This window comes from Pinus tabuliformis, chromosome J (assembly GCF_031772625.1).
Source record: "Pinus tabuliformis cultivar Carrire ecotype Pingquan chromosome J, CPIR1, whole genome shotgun sequence".
NCBI classification, from domain to species: Eukaryota; Viridiplantae; Streptophyta; class Pinopsida; order Pinales; family Pinaceae; genus Pinus; species Pinus tabuliformis.
Genome location: NC_142295.1, coordinates 1,480,396,163 through 1,480,419,334, shown reverse-complemented (window position 1 = coordinate 1,480,419,334; position 23,172 = coordinate 1,480,396,163).

The window sequence follows — 23,172 nt, the reverse complement described above, 5'->3', positions numbered from 1 at the left end:
CATATTCCCCCATATTGGCCAGGATTGCGGCCAATTCATCTTCGCCCACAGGGTCTCGCAGCGGGCTGCTCTCTGGCTGTACTACTTCCTCCTCCTGATTGTCCTGCTCAGTGACTGCCTTGGAGTGTTCAGCTTCTGTTTCTGTTTCAGAGTGCACTTCTCCCTCCTCGCCTCCTTCTCCGGCTTGCTCAGCCTCGCCCCCAGATTGTCCAGCATTTCCTTCGGAAGGTCCTCCTTCTGGTTCTGGAGGTTCGTCTGTAATCTCGATTGGCTGGCTGGTGCTTTCCCGAATCTTTTCCAGCCTCCCTCGTATTCGAGCTAGCTGGGCTGATTTTCTTGGTCTCTCAAGTTGTTTAGGTGTACTAGCAACAGGTTTTTCTGCTACCAATTCTCTGTGTTTTTTTGGTCGTTCCGGTGTACTTGAAGAATGTTTACGTTTTGGAGTAACATGTTTTTCTGCTGCCAATTCTCTATGTTTCTCTGATCGTTCCGGTGTGCTAGAGGAATGTTTAGGTTTTGGGGATGGTGCAGCCAATCCCCCCTCAATCAATGCAATGAGCTCCTCCCAGCTGCTCTGCTGTTGAGTGAGACTATGGCTCACTATCAATCGAATCAATCCATGGTGGCTAACAACTGTTTCTACGTGCTGTGCCTTTTTCATGCTTCGGGCCGCATCATGCAATAGCGAATTTAAAAGTGCAGGTAGATTTACAGAACATTTTTCTTTCAAAACAGCTAAGAGTTTAAGATGACGTGGTCTTACCACGTCTTTCCTTCCTTCGCAAGTAATGTAGCTCTGCACTATCTTTGTTAATTCGGTCCAGGGTTCTCCTAACGTTGCTGGCAGAACTCCCTTCCCCTTAACTGTCAAGCTTTGGCCTTCATCCTGGAAAATCTCCATAATATTTTGTAGTCTTTCTTTCCTCAGCGTCCATACAGGTCCGGTGGCTGGTAGTCCTGAGACTTCTGTAATTACATCATCAGTGACCGCTATCCACCTTTCTCTTACTATGGAGTAGTCCTCCTGCAAGTTTTGCAGAAATTCCAAGGCCACTGTCTCGTTTGATTCTTGTAGGCGACTGAAATAATTCAGCCATCCTGCCTTTTCCAGGTCATCTCCTAGGCAGCAGCGGAGACTGTCAATTCCTGAGGTTCGCTTTGGATTGCCTTTCCGCCCATGGTTCCACTAAGAATTTCCAATGGAACAGCAACTGCCTGTGCTGTTTTGAGACGCAGAGAGGGTGATCGTCGCAAGAAAAAAACAGAGTATGCAACAAAAATGGATTGTGGATGGCAACTTTGCGTAAAATAGAATTATCATACCGTTAAACCATGCCATACCTTCGTACACTATCTACCCCGAATGGTGTGCTGACACGTAACTCGTGGAGTAATGAGATTACCTTCCCCCCCGCGATGTGATAGGCTGCCCCAGCCGTCAAATAGAGGAGCAGCAGCCATCGTGTAACCAGTCATAAAGGAACAGCATATAAAATTACGCCATGTTTTAGATGGACAACGAAATACCGAAATCGAGGCAAAAAGGTGGATCGCGTTTTACATGAGAGCCTGCGTGATATGATGTGAGGCCGGGGGATGGGACGTCTGTCAATCGTACGAAATCTCCAGAGGTCATTGTCAGTTCCTTTGCCATGATTGGTGGTAATGAGTGTTCATGTGATATATTCATTGGGACATAACATATGAATTATTCATAGGATATAAGAGACAAAGAAGTATTAATATCATACTTATTGGTGTAACCATTATGACTTCGATACCATTAACAGAGCTCTGCTGCTGACAGGTGTTCATAACCTTGGCAGAGTTGTTTATTTCACCCTCGGAACCATGATCCTTTGTGTGTATTTTGAAAAATATTTTGTCAAAATGCAGGCCATTATGCTGGCTTGGTAACCAGGTAACCATAATGCCATTCACAAGGAAGGTGCGAAACGTGGACAGGCCGGCTCGTGATGAGACCCCCTGTTCCAAGGTCTGTTTATTTAGTGTACCTTTTGGACCATATCCCTGGTGTGGTGGCCATACTGGGAATTCCACTTCGCTTCCATCCTGATGATCATGGTAGGTTGGCTCGTGATGAGACCCCCTATCCTGCATTTGACAATCCATATTCATTTTTTCTTTTTGCAAAGCACTTTTTTTCTTATTTATTTATACATAAGGCTGGTTCAGCACTCCTTAAGAGTGGGAATGGTGGAAGAAGTCTTATCATCCCAACAGGAAGATATGAATCCTCTGCTCTTATCCCTAAGTAATAATCAAAGAGAAATTTTTAGGGAAATCGCCATGATAAAGATAACCAACCAAAACAATGGGAATAAGTCAAATGACAACGGAGATGAGAGGTAAGTATGTCCCTCCTCTTGTCCTCTTATCAATACTAGGCCCTATAAAGATAGCGATCTATGATCTGCTGACTTCGGTATGTCGTAATTTATGTTCATTGCATAAGTGCATAGCTGTATCTTAAAGACTGGAGAGATCATGGCTAAAAGCATCCTCAATATAAATCATTACAGAGAGTAGAAACATGGCTATGGTGTTCCTTTTGAAAAAGGAACAGGAGAGAGGAATCCATGCAAAACAAATAGTTAAGATGTCGTTCTTTGAAAAGGAACAGCCGAAGATCATGAATGTTGTCCCCTTTGAAAAGGAACAACAGAAACTCACAAATGCTGTTCCTTTTGAAAAGGAACAGCAAAAGCTCACAAACGCTGTTCCTTTTGAAAAGGAACAGCAAAAACTCACAAATGTTGTTCCTTTAACTCACAAATGCTGTTCCTTTTGAAAAGGAACAGCAAAAACTCACAAATGTTGTTCCTTTTGAAAAGGAACAGCAAAAACTCACAAATGCTGTTCCTTTTGAAAAGGAACAGCAAAAACTCACAAATGTTGTTCCTTTTGAAAAGGAACAGCAAAGACTCACAAATGCTGTTCCTTTTGAAAAGGAACAACAAAAATTCACACATGTTGTTCCTTTTGAAAAGGAACAGCAAAAACTCACACATGTTGTTCCTTTTGAAAAGGAACAGCAAAAACTCACAAATGTTGTTCCTTTTGAAAAGGAACAGCAAAAACTCGCAAATGTTGTTCCTTTTGAAAAGGAACAGTAGAACATCACAAATGTTGTTCCTTTTGAAAAGGAACAACAAAAACTCACAAAAGTTGTTCCTTTTGAAAAGGAACAGCAGAAAATTACAAATGTTGTTCCTTTTGAAAAGGAACAGCAAAAACTCAGAAATGTTGTTCCTTTTGAAAAAGGAACAACAAAGACACGCAGAATGCAAAAATCAAAATTAAAAAAAAAAAGAGAAAGATCAAAAAAAAAATGTTAAGAAAACGTATATACAAAAACTTATGTACAAGTTATAGAAAAAAAAATGCATTCCTTACTGAATTACAGGTGAGGAAGATTTTACTTCCTCTCCTAAAATTTCCATATCAGTGTCTCGACGTAGCTGCTGACAGAAGGATTCCCGAGTGAGTGGCCTGCAATAGAGACGAACTCGGTGGCCATTTACCTTGAATGCATATCCAGAACCGTCGATTGTGATCAGAGTAAGGGTCCCATTATCATGCACTTTCTGGATTTCGTATGGTCCCAACCAACGAGTCTGCAGTTTCCCTGGGAAGTCCTGGAACCGAGAGTCATATAACAGAACCCAGTCTCCTTCGTGACAGACTTTGTTCTTGATAAGTGCATCATGCCATTTAGCTCGCTGTTGTTGAATAAGTGTTGTATTCTGTAATGCAGAGAGCCTTATTTCATCCAATTCATTAATCTGATGTAATCGATTAATTTGTGCCTCACTTAAATCTAGGCCAACTTCCTGTGCAGTTCGTAACGTTTGGATTTCGAATTCTATGGGGAAAATAGGTTGTTTTCCAAACACTAATTGATAGGGTGAATAACCAGTGGTACTTCTCCATGTGGTTCTATAAGCCAAGAGTGCTTCAGGTAGTCGGGCGGCCCAATCACGCCTATGTGAAGCAATGGTTTTTGTTAAAATTGATTCTATTACCTTATTTCTACTTTCTACTTGCCCATTCGCCTGCGGGTGATATGGGGTAGTAATTTTATGGTGGACGTGATAATTGTTAAGTGTTGCAGCTAATTTGTTTCCGGCAAATTGTGGTCCTCCATCTGTAATAATTTCTCTCGGAAGGCCATAACGTACAAACAAATGGAACAGGAACTGTATTACAGAATCTTCTGTAGCTCTAGGCAACGCTTCAGCCTCAACCCATTTGGTGACATATTCTGTGGCTACCAAGATATATGTTCTCTGATTTGATGATGGGTTGATAGGTCCAACGAAATCAAGAGCCCATCGTTCAAATGGTTCAATGACTAATTGCGGCCTCAGAGGCATTTCGTCGGCTTGACCAGGTCGTCCTAGTCGTTGGCAGCTGTCACAGGCTTGAACGAATTTCTTCGCATCCTTAAAAATTGTAGGCCAGTAGTATCCTGTCTGCAATACTTTATGTGTTGTTCTTTTTTCAGCAAAGTGTCCCCCACATGGCCCGTCATGACAGGCTTTTAAGATGTCGAAGATTTCATCTTCTCGAATACATCTCCTAATTTGCATGTCTGCCCCTGTGTGGAACAAATAGCCCCCAATCCACGAAAATCGAGTACTCTTCTGAACAATTTGCCTACGTTCATTAGGAGTTAAGTGTTTTGGTAGCTTACCTACTATAAGGTAATTAGCAACATCAGCATACCAGGGTGTTTGAACAGCAATAGCAAACAGGTGTTCATCCGGAAATTGGTCTTCCACTGCTGCTGCCTCAATTGATTTTGGTATTTGTGAGAGAAAATCAGCTACAGGGTTTTCCTTGCCGGGTCGATCCTTGATTGTGATCAGGGAAAATTTTAAGAACCCCCCCCTAAATTTATAAATATAATAAATGGGCGAATCTCCATGGTATATAGGAAAAATGGAAGGCGATTTTATCAATAATATAATATGTATATATAATTTTTTGGCGAATCTCTCACCAACCATGGCGAATATTTTACTCAATTATAAAATCTTGTAAGATCTTGGCGAGTCTTTCACTAAATAATAAAACTTTGTAAAGTCCTAGTGAATCTTAGCATAGGCTACATGCTGGTTTAATTCCCCCATTTGAATAGGCTACATTCCAGGTGAATACCATGGGTCAATACCATGAGCCATTTTGGTGAATACCATGGGTCAATACCATGTGCCATTTTTATTTTTATTAGAATATTTTACTCAATTATAAAATCTTGTAAGATCTTGGCGAGTCTTTCACTAAATAATAAAACTTTGTAAAGTCCTAATGAATCTTAGCATAGGCTACATGCTGGTTTAATTCCCCCATTTAAATAGGCTACATTCCAGGTGAATACCATGGGTCAATACCATGTTCCATTTTGGTGAATACCATGGGTCAATACCATGTGCCATTTTTATTTTTATTAATTCTAATATTAGGGTTACTAATGGTTTTTTGCATGGTATTAATAATAATCTAGTCCATAGTATTTGTCCCATAGTATTTTGGCCATAGGTTTCACCTAAATATAACCCATTTTTTGAGTGTTCGTAAATATAAGGTGTCTTATGGAGTAAATATAAAAAAATGTTTTATTTGTTTACCATACCTCTCGTTTATTTATATTTTTTATTAATTTACCATACCTCTTTTACAAATATGGTATTTGGCCCATAGGATTCACTTAAATAAAACCTCTTTCTTGAGCCTTCATAAATAGAACGAGGGTTATGGACTAAATATAAAAAGAGGTTTTATTTATTTACGAGGACTAAATATAAAAAGAGGTTTTATTTATTTACGATACGTCTAATTTATTTATATTTTTATTTATTTACCATTAGAAAAATACGTTTTATTTATTTACCATACCTCCACTTTACTTATATTTATTTATATTTTTATTTATTTACCATACCTCCACTTTACTTATATTTATTTATATTTTTATTTATTTACCATACTTTTTGAGTAAGTATAAAAATACGTTTTATTTATTTACCATACCTCCACTTTACTTATATTTTTATTTTTTTACACCCTTACATGTATATAAGGTGACTTATGGAGTAAATATAAAAAATGTTTTATTTATTTACCATACCTCTCATTTATTTATATTTTTATTAATTTACCATACCTCTTTTATAAATATGGTATTTGGCCCATAGGATTCACTTAAATAAAACCTATTCTTGAAAATGGGCGAATGGATTCACTTAAATAAAACCTATTCTTGAAAATGGGCGAATGGAAGGTTGTAAGTCCTAATTTCAAGGGCTAAATTTACCTTTTTTACCCTCTCCCTTAATATAAGGTGGGCTATTTGAGGTGATTTGTAAAAATGTACTATGATACAAAATATTCGCCCACTAAAAATTTAAAACCCCTTAATTTCGCCAAAGGGCGAACATTCGCCCCTAAAATTATCCTTGATTGTGATATCAAACTCCTGCAATAAGATCAACCATCTAGTTATTCTAGCATTTGTGACAGGCTTATTTGCTAAATATTTGATAGCAGAATGATCTGTATATAAAATAACGGGATAGCCTGTAATATAATGTCTAAACTTATTGATAGCATGTATTACAGCGAGGAATTCTTTTTCAGTGACAGTGTAATTCAATTCAGCAGGGGATAAATTTTCGTTGATATAATAAATAGCATATGGTTTTTTATCCTCTTCTTGCCCAAGGACTGCACCGATTGCTGTATCTGAGGCATCAGATGAGATTTGGAATGGTAAATTCCAGTCTGTTCCTCGAAGGACTGGAGCTGTTGATAGAAGCTTCTTTAATTCCTGGAAAGCGCGGTCACATTTTTCTGTCCACATGAAATCAACATTACCAGTTAGTGCATATAGAGGTGCATCAATGTGTGAATAATGTTCTATAAATCGTCTATAATACCCAGAAAATCCAAGAAAGATGCGTACCTCTGTTTGAGTAGTGGGGGTGGGGATAAGAAAAAGTATTTAAATTTTGGCCGGATCTACCTGAATGCCAGCTGCTGAGACAAAGTGTCCTAGAATAAGCCCTTCAGTCATCATCATATAACATTTTTCGTGGCTTAAGCAAAGCCTGGTAGCAATGCAATGCTGTAGGACTTTTTCTAGAGTGTCTAAAGCTGGATCAAAATCATCTCCATATGGTGTAAAGTCATCCATGTACACTTCAAGTCCATCATTTATTAAATCTGCAAAGATGCTAAGAACAGCCCTTTGGAATGTGGCAGGAGCTTTACATAGGCCAAAGGGTATAACTCTATAGGCAAACGTTCCCCAAGGATAGGTAAAGGTAGTTTTATCCTGGTCTTCAGGGGCAATCTGAATCTGATTGTATCCACTGAAGCCATCCAGGAAGGAAAAGAATTTCTTTCCTGCTAAAGTGTCCAATACTTGGTCTATGAATGGGAGAGGGAAGTGATCTTTTTGTGTGGCTTTGTTTAACTCCCTATAATCCACACAAATCCTCCATTTCCCATTCTTCTTGGGTACAACCACAAGCGGAGAGACCCATTTACTATCTGAAATAGGATAGATAAAATTAACATCTAAAAGTTTCTGAAGTTCAGCTTTTACAACATCTTTTAGATGAGGGTTGAGTCTTCTTTGTGGTTGACGGACAGGCCTTGCATCTTTTTCTATATAAATATGGTGGGTGCACAATTGGGGATCAATCCCTTTCATATCAGGGTAATCCCACGCAAATGCTTCTTGATACTTCCGTAACAGATGGATGAGTTTTATTTCTTGGTCCGGTGTAAGGTTGGTATTGATGTTTAGAGTTTTTCCCAGTTCAATTTCCAACAGAAGTCACAGGTATTGTTTGGTCATGCGCATCTTTCAAGGGATCTTCTTCTAGTTCGCTATCGAATGCAGCTTCTATCATGAAACACTGTGTGTGAGATCTAGATTCAGTTTGACTAATGAAGTTATTGATAGCATCGTCTTCTGTTTGGTCTTTAAATTCTAGGGCCTTCTGTATAGTCAATGGTGATCTGATATTGTCAGTAAGATATGATACAGGGTGTTGGTTAGTTTTTATCATTGTAAGACTTGGCTGTGCTGGAGGGTATAGAACTAGATTTTTAATATCTGGTCCTCTGGTTATGGTCATATTTCCCTGCCGGCAACCAATGTAAGCATCGGCGGTAGCAAGCCAAGGTCTACCTAAAATTAGCGGGTGTCCATCCAGTCAGGTTTTTGGATTAATTACCAGGAAATCAGTTGGGTATTCCCAGGAATCTATAGAAACCATGACATCGTATAGAGTACCTTCTGGTCGAACTACAGATCGATCGGCCAATTCTAACAAAGTAGAAGTGGGTTCTACTGATGTAATGTCGAGCTTTTGGCAAGTAGAAGTTGTCAAAATATTAATTGCAGCTCCTAGATCAACTAAAGCATTAGTCAGGGTCTGACCATAGATTTGAACAATTACGATTGGATTTCCCGGATCTTCATATTTAATGGGTGTTCCTGATAATAGGTCAGATAAAGTACCGACTACTTGGACTCTTGGGTTAGTGGTTGCATTCCTCCTTGATTTTTTTATGCACAATTCTTTTATAGTTTTTGCATATATAGGGATGTCTTGAATGGCTTGGAGGAAAGGAATTCTTATGTACAGATTTTGTAACTCTCCCAGAATATCAAAGTCTGGATATTGTACAGGTCGTGGTATGACTAATCGTTCTGGGAAGGGAGGAGAGGATGTACTTGCTTGATGATGAGTCTGCTCCTTATTTACACCCTCTTGTTGTAACGGCTGTTCTGTTGGTAACTGATCTTCAATGTAAACTGTTTTATCTCCCTCTGTTTCTATTATATGTCCAGATCTTAACTGAAGATCATTGCACTCCCTCAGATCAGGTCCGATTTCTGGTGATTCTATGATTTGGAGGGATTGGACCGGTCTATTATTTGGATTGGGATTGGGTTGGGCTTGGAGTTGTGGTCTCAGATTAGACTGGGGATTTTGTTGTAAAGCTGGCAGAGTCGGTTGAGGGAGCGGAATAGTTCCTGTTGGCTGATATGTCGATTTTGGCCAGTTTGTCTGCCAGGGTGAACCTTGTGAAGTAGGGGGGGTCCATTGTGGAGGATATAGGTTATTCTGCCAATATGGTGGAGCATAGGGAAAATTCGGCCAACCAAATTGGCTTGTCTGATTCATCCACGGATTTGGAGAAGGAAAGGGTTGTGATGACCAGTTCGGAAATGGGGGTTGAGATTGGTTTTTCCACATACTATATTGGTGAGCATTATACTGCGGATGCTGGAAAGAAGAAGTTGGGTCTGAAAACATACCAGATTGCCTTGGTTGCCATTGGCGATGCTGGTTAATGAAGTATGCTGATTCTGGCTCTTCTTCTACTTCCTTATATACTGCCTTCAATCCAGGAAGTGAGGGGCAGCTCTCAGTAAGGTGGTCTTTTGTATAGATAGCACATGTTTGAACTGCATCCAGTGGACATTCCTTGTGACTATGTTTTCTTCTACATCGGGGGCAGAAGATCGCCAAATTCTGTTCTGCCTCCATCTGCTTCTGTTTAGCCTGCACAATATCAAGTTGTGTAGTTAATGTCCCCAGAATATCAGTTTTAAAATTTTCTAATAAATTTTCAAGTTCTACACGTGTTACTCCTTCTGTTGATATTTTGTTATCTCTAACAAACCGATCACATTATGTTGGTTTTATCCTTGTGCTGCCTCTCGAACTCCTGATACATAAGTCGATGATGTCAGCAAAATTCTCTTGATAAATATCCCCTTTTCCCATGATATTTAATGTTTCAATCCATTGTTCCTTCATGCCTCTGATCAATGTTGTTTTTAACACATTATCAGGCAGAGGTAGTGATGCATATGGAGATCTTTGTAAATTATACTGAAAACGTTCTACATATTCTTCTAATGTTTCATTTGGTCTAGCTATCATCTGAAATATCTCATCTTTCAGCTCTCTAGACCTACAGTAATCTTGATATTTCTTTAGGAAAGATTCTTTCATTTGCTCCCAGTTATTTATAACTCCACCACCTAAACCCATAAACCATCTTAAAGCTGCCCCTTTCAAGGTGGAGGGGAACAATTTTAATTTCTGGGGGTCAGTGGTGTAATCATATCCCCTACATAACACATCAAATTCAAATAAGAATGCATCAGGGTCCTCTGATGTAAGTCCGTGAAATGTAGGAATGTGTTGAAGGGGAATTGCTTTCATAGGAGCATTTGTTGCGGAATCCACTATAGGATATTGTAATGTAGAAGTTTGAGTATTTGGCTGATTCTGAGCCATATGATCGAATATGTGCCAATAACCTTCCGGGATTTCTAGGAGGGTATTCCTAGGCTGAGAAGGAACGACCTTGACAGGGATTATTTTAATAGCACTTCCTTTGTCTGGAATAATAGAAGTCCCTGTTGTTTGAGGAGATTGAATCCCCCCAACAATGATTTTTGCGGCGCTCCCTTTATCTGGGCTATTTAATGGCTGAATTATCCTAGGAGGAGATCTTGGCTCCTCAACTTCCCCTGTTTCCCCTTCTCCTTCACAAAGATTGCTTAGATTCCCTTCCTGCAGTCGTTCTGGAATAGAATTTTCAATTTCTTGAAAGTCCTGTTCATCAGTCTGACTATGCACCTCAGCGAAGGCTACAGATGGTGATCCTGCGGCCTGAAGGGAGCTAGTAGGCTGTTTAGAATTGGTTTTCCTGGGCCCTACTGATGGCTGAGATTCAGTTTTCTTATAGATTTCGTCTATGAAGGTTGTTCGGCCAAGGGTCACCGGCCCTTTGGCTTTTTCGGGTTTGAATGGAGGTTTGATATTTTTTCTGGCTTTTTTTGCTTAGTCATGCACTCTATAAACTACCAGATCCTATTCAACCCACAATTCTGCCAGGAAAGCGGACGGTGGAGCAGGGCTTTTACATGCTCCGTACGTAGGTTCTTACCTTCCTTTTTTAAAATCCAACTCTCCCCTAGCAGACTCGTACACTACTCTGTAAAAGACAAATGGCTATACTCTTTCCCTGGCAACGGCGCCAAAATGTAGAGCTGTAACAAGGGTCTCTTTCACCTCTAGTTATTCCACATTAATAAGTCAATCCGGGAACACTTTGTTATTACAAAGAGTATCTCAATCTGAGGCTATTTGTCAAAGTAATGCTTCGTAGTACAGTGTTCAGAAATTACAAGAGTAAACGGATGCTAAACTATGACTAGATTACTTTAAAGGCATACAATCACACAAGGAAGCTTATCAGTCAAGGGTGCGGAAGCGATAACCCATCCCTCTAGAAACTGATGGAAAGGAAATTAGAGCATGGACCATAGGTCTGGGAGCTAGGCAGTGACAGCTGAGGCTCTCTACAGCCTTAGACCTTCTCTCACACCAAAGCAACAACTGCAAGTAAATAGAATGGCAGAAAGTAAAATAGAACAGCAAACAGGAAATGGAACAGCAAGTCTGAAATGGAACAGCAGTAAATGGAACAGCAATCAAATAAACTAAGTCTCGCGAGTCAGAACTAAACTTGCTCTGTTGAACCAAACTCACATTCTGTAATAAAATAGCAATCTCCTCTCTTAAAGCAAATTGGATGGAATGTACTTTATGGAACAGCACTCACTGATGAATTATGGAACAGCAAGCATCAACCATATATACACACACCACGCTAATATAGCAATTTGATGGTTAAAGAGAATATGACTATGTTTCCAAATAGAATAACATTACTTCCGGATTCCAATAATTGAGATTTCACACGAATCCAATAACAGTAATATTCAGTACAAATGCTCTGTAACAAAAATAGCTGGCTTAGACTGATAACATGCAATCAACTCTGAAAGGATTTACTCATATGATACAGAGTCACTACATACATATCCTGAAGAAACCATTAACGAATTAATCGTAATAGAGCATGGAATAGCGTATAAAAATCATGTCAGGTTGTCGAGCAATAAAGATAAGCAAACCACGCAGAAATCAAATTATAATGATACAAAAGCAAGTGTCCTTCGGAGCCGGGCCCTTAGCTTCCAACGGTACACCGCCTTAGATTACTCCAGACGCAGAGATGAAATAAACACCAAGTCTTTTATATTAACACATCAACAAACGTACATCAAACCAAGTCTCAGTGAGAGTCAATGATCAAAGTTTAGTCTGAAACTTAAAATTACATAAAAAAAAGTCCCTTTGCTTAACAGTGTTGTTCCTTTTTATAAAAGTAATGGCGGAGGTATCTAGGTAACAAAAATAAGCAAAACAGCGATCCCTCAGGATCAAAGATCTTGAGGGATTCGCCAAGCCGTTAATCCTTTACTTTTCTTTCCCTGTTCCGCTGAATTGGTAATCCTTCTTTCTTTCCTGGGTTGTTCTGCTTCGATCTGTTCGATCTCGTTTGCATCCGGTTCCCTTCTAGAGGGACAGCAGTTATTCCTCCTTTGTCTTTCCCTTTTGGACAGCAGCTCTTCGTTTCCACCTTTTCCTGCATAGAAAAATGACAATTATCAGCGATTAAGCTTTCCATACTAATTCTCCCACATTCTATTAAAATTCTTTATTTCTTTAAGTTTATGATACAGAAAGGGTTACAATTGTTACTGAAAAGTCACTAAATTGTTTATCAAAAACATACATTTCCAGTGCTCCACAAAGATGAACTTAAATCTACACTTGTCATTAGAATTGTTGTCACTAAGGTCATAGCAAGTTGTGTTGTCTCTTTTTCCTTGAGCAGATGTTCTATCCGCTCCTCCATTTTCTTTATCTGTATGTTTTGCTCAATAATGAGCTTTAACTTCTCCTCCCTATGTTGTTCATTTTCTGCCATTTCTTTAGTCTGTGGATCCTCAGTTGAAGGTAGCTTCAACTATTTCTTCAAGGTTGTAATCTCAACATTCTTCTTTTGCAGTATTTCTTCAATTGCTTTACAGTCCTGGGGATCATATCCAATCTTGATAATGATATCTTCTAAAGATTTTAATTTGTTATCCTTAGACAAGGATGACAACTTTTCAATCTTAAGTTGTGACTATACATTGGACAAAGCAGTTCTAATCTTGGAAAGTTTCATGGAAATTGTGGTCATTGTTGAAAATAACATCTCACCTAGTTTCCTTTGCAAATCCATTTGATCAATGGGATGTATCTGGTTTACATCAAATGATAAGATGGTCTTCTTGTAGTCAAGCTATAGATTTAGGAAATGGAATCTGAGCCTACAAAAATTCCATTTTCATCCTTCCTCTTTCACTGTCGAAGGCAGAGAGAAGTCTATGTTGAGAAGTGGATGTCTATTTCCAAAACTGACTGTAAACTTGAGATTTAAGACTTTCATTCTTTTGCTTGATTTCCAAAAATGTTGAGAAAATATTATTATCCCCTACTGAGTTGGTCTCACTTAATTGGATAATATCCATAGGTTTAGTTGAAGAAGGAGTTGAAGAAGTAGAGGGAGGCTTGGGATCAGTGGTCCCTGCTGATGAAACATCTTCCAATTCTCCAAGATCAATTATCTCTGGTGGCTTGCTTCCTAATGACATTGATAGCCCAATTTTCAACTTCTTTTGCAAGATATAGTACACTTTAACTGGTTCTATGGCTGACTGAGTTTCTTCTCTGCCTCTTTTATGTTGAGTGCTCTGTGTAGCTAGAGTCTTTGTTTGAGGAGTTGATATAACCTATTCATCAACTTCTATGAGAGTACCTTCAGACCATTGCTCCTAGTTCATGAACTTCTCCAATTCTAGCCTAGGAGTATGGTTGTAAGGTGTTGCCTTCAACTGCACTCTGAGAGCTGAAATAATCCCAAAAGGATCATAAGACCAAGTGAAGCTTGGTTGGAGGTTCATGTTCTTTAGCAATCTGTCTGCTTCTGTACCTGCAGACCTAGTGTTATAGATAAAGCTCCCTACTTTGGCTTTGAGTTTAAACTGTGATTTCTTCTTGCCTGAGAAAAAATGGAACTCATCCATATTTATCATCTGCCTGATGTATTCAAGTGAGAATATTCTCATTGGCACATACTTAGGCAGTTTTTATGGAGCCAACTCACTGCAATAGATCCTTATCTTAGTGTAACTCTAGTATAGGTACCAGTCACTAGTCTTGGTATGCTCTAATAGCTGCAGTGTCTTTTTAATTTTATCTCTAATTTTGGGTTCTCCCTAGCTGTTGAGTAATTGGAGAAATGGATGTATGAAGGAATCAATGAACTGGGGGAATGTAAAATTTAATGATCCTGCTCTTACTAGCTCTGTCAAGTGAATCACTGATTGATTCACTCCCTTCTCATCTTGTCTATTGAGATGAATAGGCAATAGATCTCCCTGTTGAAACAAAATTAGATGAATGATAACTGAACTGTACCTGAATACTCCTTGTGTGGTCAAATTCATAAACTGTTCATGTATATTATCAGCCAGAAAGTGGCTATAATTATACATGAAGGCAGGTTGATATTCTTTGCTAAAGATAGAAAAGAACCCAAGGATGGATTCATCAACAGCTTGGTCATTTTCATAACCTAGGAGGAATGATAACAGAGGGATAATGTGTCTAGTAGCTTCAGGGAACATGGATGATGAATATGGAGGATTTCTATTAGGTATTTTAGCATCTTCTGGTAGGAAAAGTTCAAAGACAAGAGATCTCTGTGTGAAGGTGAGTTTATTGTAGAGGTCCATGAGAGCTGCAGGTGAGAAATGGCTAAGGATCAGATGGAGGTATCATTAGCATCTGTTTTATGCTCTGAGCACTGATGGTAATCAAGATTTTTCCATCCTGAGTCATTACTATTCTTTACACAGGGTCATACCTGGCTTGACACCAAGAGATTAGATCAGGGAATTGATGGGTCTTAGGAAAAGAAAACAATGGCAGAAGAGTCTCCCAGAAGCGAATGGAATCCTCCTGATTGGTATATTTCAGTTTTAACCATGAATGTAATTCATAGAAATCAAATTCACATTCACAGTCATTGATCTTGAAAAGGGAGTCTACAAGTGGCATATGATCCAGATCAAGGGAGACTGTGGAGGGATTCCCTTCTTTGGCAGTCTTCTGTATCTTTGCTTTAGGAGCCATCACTACCGCAAGGGAAATTCAGAAGTTGTTTTTAACCTAAAATTGATAACAGTGGAGAAAATACACAGAGCGACAAACTGGTGCTTTTGGTTTATGGATGGAAGCAAAAAGTGGCAAAGATTGGAGCCATGGAGGATTTATAGGTTCAATTGGGCTCAATTAATTGTTTGGATCTAGCCATAGGCATTCAATTTGCAGGGGAAATGTGAATTAATGCTTAATGGTTGTTTAAACGGATAATCAGGCACAACAACGGCTTTGGAGCGTATGGGCAATGGTATTATGACATGGCGGACGATGAATGGGTAAGTGAAAACGAATGGATGATGTGGAGGTTCATTATTAGACAAAGGATAATGGATGCACAAGGCGCGGGAGAAGTTAACGGTCGGATGGAAGAAAACCAGAAATGGATTTCGGGGGGGGTCACAATGGTTTGTGGTTTCGGGCCTTAGGGGTCCAAAACATTTTGGAGGTGCCACGTTGCAAAAAGCAGGAGCCATAAAAACTGCTTTTCGCCCCCCCCCCCCCCCCCCTCGCGTTAACAGGAAATGGCCAAGGAGGGGCCAAAAGTCTTCCTCCGCCGTTGATCTGGGCGGAGTGAGGGATCTTCGTTGAAAAGAGCGCATTGGTTATCGGTGCCCGATGTGTTGCTTTGTCGTTTCCGCCAATACAACAAAAGTGTCATTTGTCACTTATTTTATAATTTCATCAATCTTTATTACAACAATTAAATTGTAGTTAAAGAACTTAAGCATGATTAATCAAAAGGACATTTTTCAAAGGTGCATTTGAGCTAGCAACCTTAATCTATTTTCTAAAGAAAATATTTTTCTTTTATTTCTTATCTATCATTTTCATTTTTCATTCCTTTTTAAGAACAACTACTCTATCATTTTATTTGATGTGGACCTGAAATAATAATCACTTCTAACATTTTTATTTTCCATCTTGTTTTTGGTCCATATCCTAACTTATCATTTTTTGTATGGCATTTTGATTTTTTATCTAATCGATAACTTATCAAAAACAAGAATGTTACGACATAATGGAGATACTCCATGCTCTTCAAGTCCTTCATACGATGAGTTAACTTCTCAATTAGCACAAGGCGATGAGATTATCCATGATGCAAATAAAAATAATCAAATCATTGACTACTCTTCCCATCCCTCATCATCTCCTCTCTTGCATGAAGATGACTCTTCAGATCAGCTTGCTCACAAAATTTCCCCAATTCATTCATATTCTAATTTGTGATCCAAAGAATATTTCAACTTGAGTAATTTGGTTGTTGAAATTGAAAAATCCAGTAAAATTAGTGACAGAGATGGCTGCCATCTAGTGAATAGTGGTCTTATTTAAACCAGTGGTAGTAGTTATCCTCACACCATGCATGACCTAGTTCAGTATTCAAAATGTGATTTCAAAATCCTTGATAGTTTTAAGACTTGTCATGGATTCGAGGCACTTTAAATTCCGTTGATGGTTAGGTCAATATCTTGCGACTCTGGTAAGCCCCCAAAACTAAGTCAAATTTGGTTTCTTTCACACAATCCTTCTCTTTGCATGGTTTCACTCGATGTAAATCTATATATGAAAGATATTTCACATTTCGGATGTAATCTTTCAAAATTTCGAGATTTGGTTTCTGATCGGATTCAAGAATCTTCTTCAATTGATTCATCTTCATGCAAATCTCTCACATCAAAATCGGTTTTGGAATGTGTATCTCTCATAGAGTCATGGAATTGTGAATTTGATTATTCTAATCATTATTTTGTCCTTGATTACTTTCATTTGTTTTATCATTTTCCAGCCAGTACATCAAATGACAATTGTTTTAATACACCATTCAATCTTTATGGTTTAGCATCACATTGTTTGGATACTGGTCAAGCAGTTGAGGCACTTTAGCCTTCATTGTTGGTTATGTCAGGTCCTCACTATCTCGACATGACTATGGAATATGATCAGATCTATTTTCCCTCTCAAGATTCTCATCATAATCCTGTGCCTCTAATTGAAAATTCATATTTTCAAAAAATTTTGGGTTTTCGGGAGGATTATCATGAATTCTACGATCCCATCACTGAATGGTTGGAATAGTCTTACCTGGCAAGCTCCATCACAAATAACAAGTTTCGATCTTTCCTCACACTTGCTAAGGAGTTCGGTGTAGATGGACACACATTTGCGAGGAACTTTAGAGGTTTGTTGAATGATGGTTATCATAAAAAAGGTAAGTATATATACTTGTTAAAAGCAATGACTATGGCCTATCTTTCTGCTGACAGGAAATACCTTCAATTTTTTTGCAAGTTATTCAATTTCTTATCTTTCCTATTGCACATTGTTTTATATTTGTTTTAATCAATCACATATATGTGATTGCAGGTTGGGAACAATTACAGTGGATACATTAGAAATTCCATTTTATGTCACTCCGACCTTCTAGCCAGTTAGGTTAGGAGTAGGTCCATGTAGTTTTTATTATGTTTTCTGGTTTTGATGTAACATCATGGTTTTGATTTAGCCATTTTCTATCTTGTCTTCTTGTTTTTTTCGTTCTTGTTTTGTTGTCTTTCTTTTCATTGTGTGAGACCATGCATGAAGACACTCTGTTGGCTCAAACAGAATGTGGAAAAATAGAAAAGGACTTTGTAACACTGCAACATTTGGTTAACTCTCTGTCCTTCTTCCTTATCTTGGTTACATCTTTTGGTCGATGATGTTCCGATGGAAAATACGATTGTTGCATTAAGAAAGCCTTGTGTCGAACCATGACCTCCATGTCTATTTTGGAAACCTCGTGCCTACACTCCTGTTTTTATGTTTTTGTGTTTTCATGTTGATCCAATCAAGTAGAGAAGGACAAAGGGAAAATATAAACAAGAAAACCAATATCATAGGTCTTATATATGCTTCTCTGAAGGGACAACCTCTTGCTCTCAATAAGTCGGGATCCCTCTTCCACCCATGAAATAAATAAGTGTCAATGCACAGTCCTATATAAATAAATAAATAAAGGCGAAAGAAGAGAAAGGATTCCTACACAGAGAGGTGAATCATGCAACTTCGTTGGGGTACTATCCAAGCTCACTGGAAGTGGAGCAACTTTTGTGTCCCTAAAGTGACTCCGTCGAGGTACTGTCTAGGCCTGCTAAAAGTGGAGCAACACCAGAGACGAAAAACTATAATCTTAAAATCTAAAGCTTGCAAACTTCATTACCCTATCCTGATTCGAAACATTGTGTGATAATTGATCTTATTTTTGCATTTAACCGAGTAAAGGAATGAAGGGGACTATGTTTATGCACAGGGTAAGTGGGGAAGCCACGGTAATCTAAATGATGAATCAATACTTCCTAAAGAACTAGACCCTGCATGAAAGAATTGACCAAGGCAGAGAAGTTGGAGTTCTACCAATGTGTCGCCAAGTGTTTTTGTTGCACCAAACACCCTCCAAAATTTTGTGTACACGCGAATTTTGGAGCCTACTATGGATCTTGCAATTGGTTGTTCCATAGTCACTTCTTGGTCAACTAATGCTTTGAGCTCCCTTCTTGGATCCGAAGTGACGAAGTCACTTGCTCACACATGCTCAATCGACAACAAGTTCGTGAGCACATTATTTTACACAAGATTGGACAAGAATAGCATGTTCCATCAAGACTATACATGTGTGATGCCCAATCCATGTCAACAGTTAATGCACACTGGCAATGATAGTTTCTCACATTCTAGTTGCGTTTGTACTTCCATTTCAGTGAGTTTTGCAAATTTTCGCCTTCGCGCACCTTTGTTTTCACAAGTGTTGTTTTCATGCTTTTGACTTTCACTTTCACTTTCCTTCATTCTAATTAGTTTCATTTTCATATTATCTTACTCTGGCATGTGTTACTTTAATTGTCGTCCACATATCGCAAGAGTCTTTCGCACTTTAGAAAGTGGCGTCTTTTCACATGTTAGTTGTCGAACAATGTATGTATGTTTGTTATGGTGGTTTTAAGGGGTTATCTTTGTGTGAATGAGTTGGTCTAACCATGTAAACATAATTCACACTCATTCCCAAACTTTTAAGCATTGTCACACAAGTGTCATCACGGTCGTCACAAAGTGTACCTTTAGTGTCGCACTTGTCATAAAGTCATCACAAAGTCGCTGCATTGAGGGAAATATGTGGTTAATGTGTTTCAAATTATCTATGTTGTTGTGTCATCAAAGTGTTTCAAGTGTGTGATCACAGTCAATTCATATCATTGTTCACATCAGTTTCTTCAGTCCCACACTTGACCAATTTTTAGAAATTCCCCTACAACCTAGCCTCATCCAGCCTTCCTCAACTGTGCACTACACATTTCTAACCATCAAGTTGTGTCCTTGTCCCTTGACATTGCACAATGTGTAGTTCATGCTTCCCAGGACTCCTGCACTTCATAGTTGTAGTGCTCAAGCCTGACCTTGCCTCCCAGAATTGCACAATTCCTCCTCACAGCCTAGCCTTAAATACACATTGTGCAGTCTCTAGCCTGAAGCTCATCCTTGAGCTCCTGAACTACACAATTGTGCAATGGCCCAGCCTCCTCTGCCTCGTAGAACTACGTAGTTCTCCCAAGCAATGCAAAACCTTGCATCTAACCTCACTAAGTCCATAAACTACGTAGTTTGTCTCCCCAATCCTGCCTAAACTACGCACTTTGTAGTCTCAGGGCTCAATCTCACCACTGACTCCCTAAGATGCACAATTGTGTAATCACTTGACAATAGGTTGATCTAGTGCACATCCCCTCAGCTTGTCACCCTGAGCTGCCAGACTGCGCATTTTTCTTCCTCAACCCAACCTTAACTACACATTGCGTAGTATCATGGCTCAACCTCACCCTGGATTGTCTGAGCTGCAAAATTACGTAGTTACTGAGCCTCTTTCCCAACCTGTCACCCAGTTTCTTCTCAGTGAGTGGATCAATATGCACCATCTTAGACTAGGGGTTTTGATGAGCCCCAGAAATGGGTAATTATATGGGCTCATTTAACCTCCTAACTCAGCTTAATCCACCATTCTCATTAGTTTATTGCATGTTTTTTATTATATTTATTCTAATAGAGTGAATTGGGTTAGTCATTATGCCATGAAGTCTAATGTGTGCTTTATGCAGATTTTTGGTCAATTTTTGGACAAATTCAAAGGATTAATGAGCATTTAGCAGCCACTATTTGAGGGAAATAAGGGAGAGGATTTGTAGGAGGGTGTCCCCCTCATTTATGACTCCCTACCTCGAATTCTTCATCAGAAACTTGGAGCACAAACAGCCACATTGATGCATCCAAGGGGGCAGCCGAGCAAGTCAAGAAGAACTGTTGTCTATCTCTAGTTCCACAAGTCGAGCCCCTTGATTTTAGGAGGACTGTTAGAGGACTCCATTTGTATAAATAGGGGGGCTTAGAGCCTCAGTAGGTTAGTTGGATTTTAGCTAGTCATTAGAAGAATTTTCGCACTCTTGTGCAGCACTTGTTCAGCTCATTTTCAAGTTTCTTTTTTAGAACAGTTCATGTAATGTGACTATTATTTTTGATAATGAAGATGAAATATTTCTTGAGCCAGTACTGATCTCTTTCAGAGGGCTAAAGCTCTTGGGTTAGGGCCTAACCCAAGCTGCCCAACACCTCTTGCTTTGTACTTATATGTTTTTTCTTCAGTTCATGAGTTAATTTCTGCTACATAGATTCATTTTTGCTTTGTTTAGATTAGGTTGCTTTTGATGGTTTTCATAGTTGTTTTTTTTTCAATTTCTCAAGTAGGTTACTACAGTGATAGAATAAGATTCAAAAAGGCCAACAGTAGGCCCTGATCTCCATTCTCCCTTTCTGGGACTATGATTTGAGGTCAAGGCACTACTGTTGCCACAAAAAACATAGTTTTGCTCTTCCATGCAATTTCTAGTGTGATGACTTGATTTGGAAAGATTGATATATGGATTCAGATTCAGTTGCCTAGATCATTTTCTTTTATTTTACAATAGATCTCTCTACATGCTTTTTTGTTCAAAGGTTATTGTTCAAAATTTTCTATTTGTAGGTCAGAAATTAGGTCAAGCTAGAGAAATTTCTATTTTCATGGTATAGTTAGTCCTTTCTTTGATCAGTTTTTATAAGTAGATGTGAAGATCTCTTGCAGGACACCTCAACTCACCATTCATCCATAAAGCAGGCAACATCAGCTCACTTCTCACAAATTCCCCAAGTCATTCGCAATATTTCACCAATCTACCCTAATTTCTGCATTTTTCTCCATAAGCTTCCCTCTTGCCATTTGAACAAATCCAACCATCATGTTCCCTCTTGATCTTCCTTGACAATCTCCAGACACCTCAACACCTTCATGTAGCATTTAGTTACCCTTTCCCATCATTTTTCCACCTTAAAAACCTCCAAAAATAGCTCTCAGCCTCCTCCTGTAGATCCTCCAGTAGATCCCCTGCAGCCTCCTGTAGAATCCCCTGTAAGTGGTTTTTTTAAATCCGATTGCAATGGAAGTCTTCAAAAGGGTACTAGGGGCTTCTTAGGACCTCTCCACACCTTCTCCCAGCTCTACAAAAACCAACTCCATCTTCTTTCACCACCAAACCTCTACACAATCACAACCAGATAAATCACAAGCATAATAATTTCACACAAAAACACTAAAAAGAACAAAAAGATGTTTTCTTCTCATTTCTTTTCAGAAGTAGCTTGAATAAATGCAATTTACCTTTTTAGTAGTCAATGGCACTCATTTCATGAATTTTCATCTCTTTTCCTACAAAAGTAGGGTTAGTGGGTAAATTAGGGTTTGCTAGGGTTTGCTTTTACATTCCAATCTTCTTTCTCTTTCTACAAATAGAATAGCCTCTGTAGAGTTAGCTTTCTTTCATCACAGTTAAAAGATTCTTCTGGAAACTCATAGAAGTTGCCTTGAGCTCCTAGTGATCTTGTGCCAGCTGACCAAGTGACAGCCTGCAGTAAGAGCTAGTACCTGTGCATACAGCACCGTCGCTTCCAAGTTTGTTACGAACTACCGGGTTGATAAAAGTAAAGTAGGAAGCCCCAAGAGTTGCATCATTATTGCTGCAATACTGGTGCTCACCAAGTTTATCGAACTGATATCATCTTGGCATGAGTGGATTGCAAACATAGGTACTTTATCATGCTATGGAAATATGATGAAGAAGGATATGGATAAGGAGGACATGTTAGAAGACACATATGGAGCTAAAGAAATAATATGATCATCGGGCGAGAAGATGAAGGAACACTGAACTGTAACAAAAAATGAAGATCAAGATCACATGGAAGACTCCTCATCTTCAAGTCATAAGGAGGAGGAATAAGAAGAACATGTACCATCTTTTCAAGAAGACATAAATAAAGAAGCAACAAGAAGGACATATTGGCATTGTCACATCATCATGCAGTCCATGTCATCAGTGTCATGTCATGTCCGGTCACAAGTCATCATATGCCACATCATTATTGTGGATTATGTAATTACCTATTCAAAATGTATTGTAAAGTGGAAGTCCAAAGGACACATTCAAAATATGATGAGTCATGTAAATTCGAAAAGTCATAGGAAGTAAAACAGTCATGAGGGTAGTCAAAGAGTCACAAGGAAGGTGAAGAATCACCTCTTGGTTATATATACACCTTCATTGTATGAGAAAAATAAGTTTCACCTTGGCTCCTCCTGCAAGGAATTAGAGAGAAATCAATTCTTTTGAGGAGCAAGGACTGGCTCCAATGCTCCACTATTGGAGCTAGTGATTTTCATTGTATACATGTGTCTTGGAAATTTTACTTAATGTAAGAAGCCTTATGGGCCAGTACATTCTTCATGCATGGATTATAGATATTTGTAAGGCTATTTTGTGAATGTTTGTAATTCGTGTTTGCTTTCATCTGTGCTAAAGTACTTGAACTATTTTGGTTATTTTGGTACTTATCATATCAAGAATGTGTTGTAGTTTCTATGATCATT